This window comes from Quercus suber, unplaced genomic scaffold (assembly GCF_002906115.3).
Source record: "Quercus suber isolate HL8 unplaced genomic scaffold, Cork oak 2.0 scaffold_253, whole genome shotgun sequence".
NCBI classification, from domain to species: Eukaryota; Viridiplantae; Streptophyta; class Magnoliopsida; order Fagales; family Fagaceae; genus Quercus; species Quercus suber.
This window is the reverse complement of record NW_027069709.1, coordinates 977,125-983,407: the sequence shown is the minus strand read 5'-3', so window position 1 is coordinate 983,407 and position 6,283 is coordinate 977,125. Positions and strand designations below refer to the sequence as shown.

General features: G+C 33.8%; 1 long non-coding RNA gene across 3 annotated transcripts; it reads right to left on the bottom strand.

The window, feature by feature from the left end:
• Positions 1–2,877: 2,877 nt before the first annotated feature.
• LOC136070703 (uncharacterized) lies at positions 2,878–6,277 on the bottom strand. 3 transcript variants are annotated; one of them, XR_010631939.1, is made up of 3 exons: positions 6,102–6,277; positions 5,185–5,389; positions 2,878–3,619 (listed from the first exon to the last, which is right to left on the bottom strand). It is a non-coding gene; the product is annotated as an uncharacterized LOC136070703 (long non-coding RNA). The 3 variants fall into 3 exon arrangements; XR_010631938.1 differs by having other exon boundaries at positions 2,878–3,573; XR_010631937.1 differs by lacking the exon at positions 2,878–3,619 and having other exon boundaries at positions 5,029–5,389.
• Between the last annotated feature and the right edge of the window lie 6 nt (positions 6,278–6,283).

Genomic DNA, 6,283 nt, shown 5'->3' with positions numbered 1-6,283 from the left:
AAATTGGATAGAATTTGAATGCATAGTCTATTTTACGAAGATTGATCATGTGGATACTGAATTTCAGACACCGATAAATTCCTTTAAAATTTGATTTCAAATCTCCTATTTAACCGTAAAAGACTTTACAGTTTTTCAATTACCTTAGTTAAAATCTAGGATTCTTTGATTTAAAAATTATAGGAACTCTTTGGTTAATTAAAGAGTAATTTTGGTATTATATAAAAAGTCACTACTTTTGCTACACCGATTTTATGTAATAAACTGTGACTAGTTGGATGTTATCACTTTTATATAGACCTATCATTTTTTCTTAACTATTCATATTTTGTCACACACACAGTACTTGTGACAAAAGTTGTGGTTTATTAGGTGGTTTAAGAATTTTTCTTTTGTAAATTCAAGTAACTACTTTCCCGGGCTGCACACTTTTCTTAATGTCATATGGCAAAAAGCACATGTTATTACTATTTCAAACTACAAATTAACCTAATACATATTGTATATAATACATGCTTTACAGATGTAGCAAATGTCCTTTTTTTTTTAAGGAGGGTATATTCGATTCTCAAACTCGGTTTAAACCACATGACCCAACAATCTTTCACATGGTCAACTATATCGGCTCTACTAGAAATTCAACTGACCTAGTGGCTATATTTTTTTCTGCTCACATTTTTTTTAACAAGTGAGAAATGGGTTTCAAACATAATAGGTTTCAACTAAGCCAGACAGTGTTACTAAAATCATGAAAATTCTTTGCTAACCATGCATGGACCTTTATCAAAGAAAGAAAAGGGTACTTGTAAAGTGAGTTTTAAATGTAAGCTTTACGTACTGAAGGTACTGTGATGATTTACAGATTATAATTGTCCACAGACTCCACACACAACAACATAGCATTGTCCCACAAAGTTAATCGTATATAGGGTACCTGGGAACCTCATAGGGTCACAAAATGTGATCTGCTGGTCCACATTGCTGGCTAACTACAACCACTTGCAAGATTTGTGTGTAAAATTTCCCTTATCCAATTCAGTAGCTCAGTACTAGTCGCATCTATTTACCAAGAACCCCTCTGAAATCTGTAAAAAAAAAAAAAAATGGCGTCAGCACATTTTCTATAGCCCATTCATTTGCTTATTTTGGAGAAATTGTACTTTTCTACTCTAAACTATACCTCATTTTACGCTTGTTCTCTAAATTACAAAAATGTATGATTACCCCGTAAACTAAAACCTGTGCAACACTTTAATCTCTCTTGCCAGTTTGTTACTTTCTTAATTAAGTCTAATAGAATATAACATTAAAAAACCAATTTACCATCTATTGTCTGTTTCGGAGAGAGGAATAAATTGGTTTTTTAATACTAAATTTTGTTAGACTTAACCCCAAAATAGATGGCGTAGGAGTTAAGTGTTACAAAGTTATAATTTTGGGGGTATCAATTGTGCATTTTCAATAATTCAGAGGCAAAATGTCAAATGAGGTATAATTTAAGATGAAAAAAAAAAGTTTAATTTTCCCCCTTATTTTTATTGACTTTGAAGTAATTTTATATTCACATTGATGATGTCAAAATTGTATCTATTCCTCTCTGTCTCTGAATGATTCAATGTGTTCTTCCCAAAGATGAAAAGAAAATCTTCAAGTATGAGCATAACCAGAAGTTTCCAATAATAAACCAACCCTATTCTCATAGAACCAATAGTTAAGAGCCACGTAAGGATATGACCAAATGTATCCAACAACATTAGTTCATGATGTTGCACAAATGAGGGTTGGTGTAGTTATAGATAACTTATATACAACACTCCAACAGTTTTATTATAAGTTATAACATCCAATGATCAGTGATCAATGACATTTTTGAATTTTTAATGCCGACATGACAGTAGGTGAGTGAAATGGATCACTTTGTGTTGAGTAAATGTTATGCCATTAGACGGTAGTGGTGGTTTCTTAGACAAAGCACTGAACGTTAAACATTTGAATTTTGAAGTAACAAATGCTCTGGCCGAATAGGATTACATAGTTGTGATGATTTAGCCTTTAGTGTAATTATTATGCTTCTTTGATACCCAAAAAGAAAACATTGACAATTTGAATGTTTTCCTTATCCTTTTCATCATTGGGACAATTAAGTCAACTTTATAAATTCACCAATACTTGTATGCCTCTTGTTATTTGCTAAAAACTCATATTAATCGAAGGAACCACAAGGGAGTTCTCACCCCAGTGGATTTCTTGGTTCAAGCTTCAAAGAGATCCCTCATATTACTTCTTTTACATTTTTTTTTTTTTTGTACTCTAATGTAATGTTCGGTTTTTTTTTTTTTTTAACTAGTAATTAATAGAACATTGTAAATTTTTTTTTAGTGATGTTAAGGATACTACAAATGTTACTAAAAAATTTTGGAAATTAATATCTCATCAACTATTAAACTCAAAACAAAGAAGACATTAAGAAATTAATTTGTATTGTTGATGTGGCACAATTTAAATTCATTGTCATGTACACTTTAATTCATTCTCAAAAAAAAAAAAAAACCGCTTTTATAGTACTATTAATTAATAGTACCTTTAGTATTTTTCTATCTCTTAACATTTTTCACAACTGATGACATGAGTTATTATAATTATCACTTTCATATGTATTCACAACTAACACCACTTATGTTTTGCACCATAGGCCACTTACAATATCAACAATGGTAAAAAGTGTTGTCCCTAAACTTATTGTTTTCTGTATTTGAAGCTCGTACAAAAAAGAAATTAATATTCAAATTTCATGAGTTTTCTCAAAAAAATAAAATAAAATAATGAGTTAAAAGGGAAAAGAAAAATACATTTGAAAATAAACATTAGAAGGGCATGTATTGCCAAGAGCCTTGTAGCTTATCTAGCACATTCTAATATTCCTAACAAAGAAATCTAAGGTTTGGATCATCCCTCAACAATAGAATTTCCAACGTCGGATGTGAACTTATAAGCCCCACTTAAATACAGGATTAGATTGATCCATCTAATTCCTTTTTTTTTCTTTTTAAAATTAGACTTATATTGACTGGGTAATTGCCTAATTGGAGACTCAGATTTTTTTTTCGATATAGATTTATATTGACTTGGTAATTGAGAATTGGTGTACCCAAGTGCCTCTACAAACGTTCTCATTGTTAGGAAAACTAGGAGCCCAACTTAGTGGACATCAGCCCAAATCCACAGTTTCTTCCATATTCTGCCTAATATATTTATTAAGCATTGTCCATTCAAGAGCTATAACCGATAGCAAATGACAAAACCTTAACTTTATTCCCTGCCTCAAATATGTAACTGGGATAGAAACTTCACCATGACAATTATGTAGACAGAAATTCTCGGAGGTCTTCCACCATGCATTACCAGCTTGCCTTTGTAGTTACCCCGAATTTAGGTTGTCTTAATAAATAAACCACCAGAGAAATTACAATCACTGCCCAATAAGTGTCCTGGTGCTGTCTCTACACAAGCAGTTTGTCCAGGATTCAAGCCTCAGCCATCTAACATTCAGTATCGAGTCTACTTGCCTTTTGCCTTAATTGAGAAAAAGCAAAACTTATCAACCAATGATGCAATGCTTCTGAGAAAGTTCAAGAGATTTTTGAGCAGCAGCAGCATATAATAGAACTAGGACCTCTTATCTATTTAATTTAATTAATACTAGCCAGGCGCCTGGGCCTTTTCTTCTTTTGCATGCCAAAAAGGTTCCATGTTTTCATGCTTTCATAATAACTCTGGTAGAATTAACAATAAAAGATTATAAAGCTGTGTTTGTATTTTTAGTCAAATAGCCATGTAGGCCTACACCATACGGGATTTCTATTTCGATGCATTCAGGTCTACACAACTGTGAATTAACTTTCTTTCTAATATAACGTCAAGAGAAGGCTTCAGCACATGCCAATGGTTTCATATGCATGTACAAGTGCACATGCCAAAGGTACGATCTCTATATTTCTCTTATTTCCTATGATCTTGCAATCACTTACATATTTACTTTAATAAGCTCCACACAGCAATCACACCAATGTGTAAAATACAAAAAGTGGTCAAATTTACAAATTTTCCACAAAAAAACTACCCACACCAATGGGTGTATAAGTTTGTAAATATGCATATCTGCTACAGTAACCGTGTAAATATACACAATTACTGTAGCTGTGTAAATAATTTTTTATTGTTTTTTTCTCTCACCTACTCATCAAACCTCTCCTTTTCTCTTTTCCCCAAAATCTCTTCTTTCACCATCTTCATCTCACTCACTCACTCTCTCTTCCTCTAAACAAGACAAAGCCGGTTAACCACCCACCACTGTCCAGCCACCACACCTTTCTTAAACCCCAAAACCCAAATCAAAACTACACCCACAACTCAGAACACCAAAAACCAAAGAAAATCACCAAGTCCCTAAACCCAAGAGAGAACCCAAAGTTAAAAGCCTTTTGTTTGTGGTGGTTGATTGGCTGAACCCATGGTGTTTGGCCATGGTGGTCTAGGTTAGGTGGAATTTGGGTTTAGAGAGCTAGAAAGAGAAGGGGTTTAATTTATGCAGGTTTCGGCCTTTGTGGTGGTAATGTGAGGTCCGGCCATGGCCATGGAGCTCCAGCCTTGGAGGTTTGGCTTTGTGATGGTGAAGAGAGAAGAGAGTTGAGAGGTGAGAGAGAACTTTTTACTTTTTTGAGGAAAAGATGAGAATGAACGTGAAGAGAATAAAATGGAATGTATAATAGATAATCTAATGTGGGTGTTTTGTAAAATTGTCTGTGTAAAATATAAAATGTGGGTTTTTAAGCTAAAATAGACAGTAAATTTTACAAAGGCTGATGCAAATGCTCTTACATTAGGTAAATGCATACGCCTGTTATCCATACATATTCACTTAAGTTGCCCATTCTTTAGTATATTCAATCATTGAATATATGTCACTCATGCATTTTCTATCTCTAAACAGATGTGTATAAATTAAAAACTAGAACATGAACACGGGTGTGAACAAAAAATTTGATTAGTAATTTTATAAATCTCATTCCCAAGAGAATGTCCATGACAACTTAACCAAAAAGTAAATTGGTAAAGTTACTGTATATCCAATAACTTTTAAGAGTCAAAAGATACATGGGAGATCATTGGCCAATTAAATGGTACCTCTCAAGCGCTGAGATTAGGTTCTTGGAAATGAATTGATAGACACTGGTGGTCCATGTGAGTATCTCCACTGATCACACGCAGAGCATTTCTCCAACTTCACACTGTTTTCCAACGTACAAAATTTACAGGACCAGATTGTGTACTTGATACCAGCATCTTTTGGCTTTTGTGTGCTACAGACCTCACATACTAGAGCCAGCGGCTGCAGTAATACACCACCATTCACATGCAAAACACTCATGAGTATTATAGTAGGAGTGCAGGCAAGTAAAATTTATATATAATGACCGTAGAATAGGATAAAGTGGAGCATAAGAAACTGAAAGTAAATACAAACTCAAGCAAGTCTTTATCATCTAACTAATGACCACTACCTTTTCACAATCTCTAGATTGCTTTCCATGGCATAAAATTTATTATGAAATGTTCATAGGTTTGACAATGTAAAGGACCTTTTAGTTCTGTGAGCAATTCCCAGTTAAAGGGGGGGAGAGAGAGAGAGAGGGGAAGAGAGAGATGAAATGCTTGCTTTATGCGTAAGTAAGAAAGAGTAAACAAAAAACCAGGCACTTATCAAACATTTTTTTTTTTATTGGTCAGCTACACATGCATCGAATGGATCTTGAATCCATGACCTCACCCTAGGGGAGAGAGTGCCAATTGAGGTAGAGTTCATTGGCAAAACAGTATGTTAATCACCGTAAGATAATTTACATGACCATTTCATAATAAACTTGTTCTAAGTGAAGTACAAGCGAAACCAGTTTTTCTCTGCTTATGCTACAAAACTTGGTCTGCATGGGTGAACTTTGAAGCAACGTACTCATTACATATCCAAAAGGACATATACAGAAAAATATTCCTTCCATTAAAAACTGAATATATAAAATAATATTATGCATTAAAGCACTTACTGGATTCAATAAAGTGCATGTTCCACATTCCCACATAGCAGGTTCCTCTGAGTTCAGTGTTCTATCACACATTGTATCACGACTAAGCACTGGCTCAGAAGATGAAGGACAGGACAAATCCACGAAATCAGGTTCAGGCTGACAAGTAGACTGAGAAAATGAAGTGTTATCTGAATTACCAA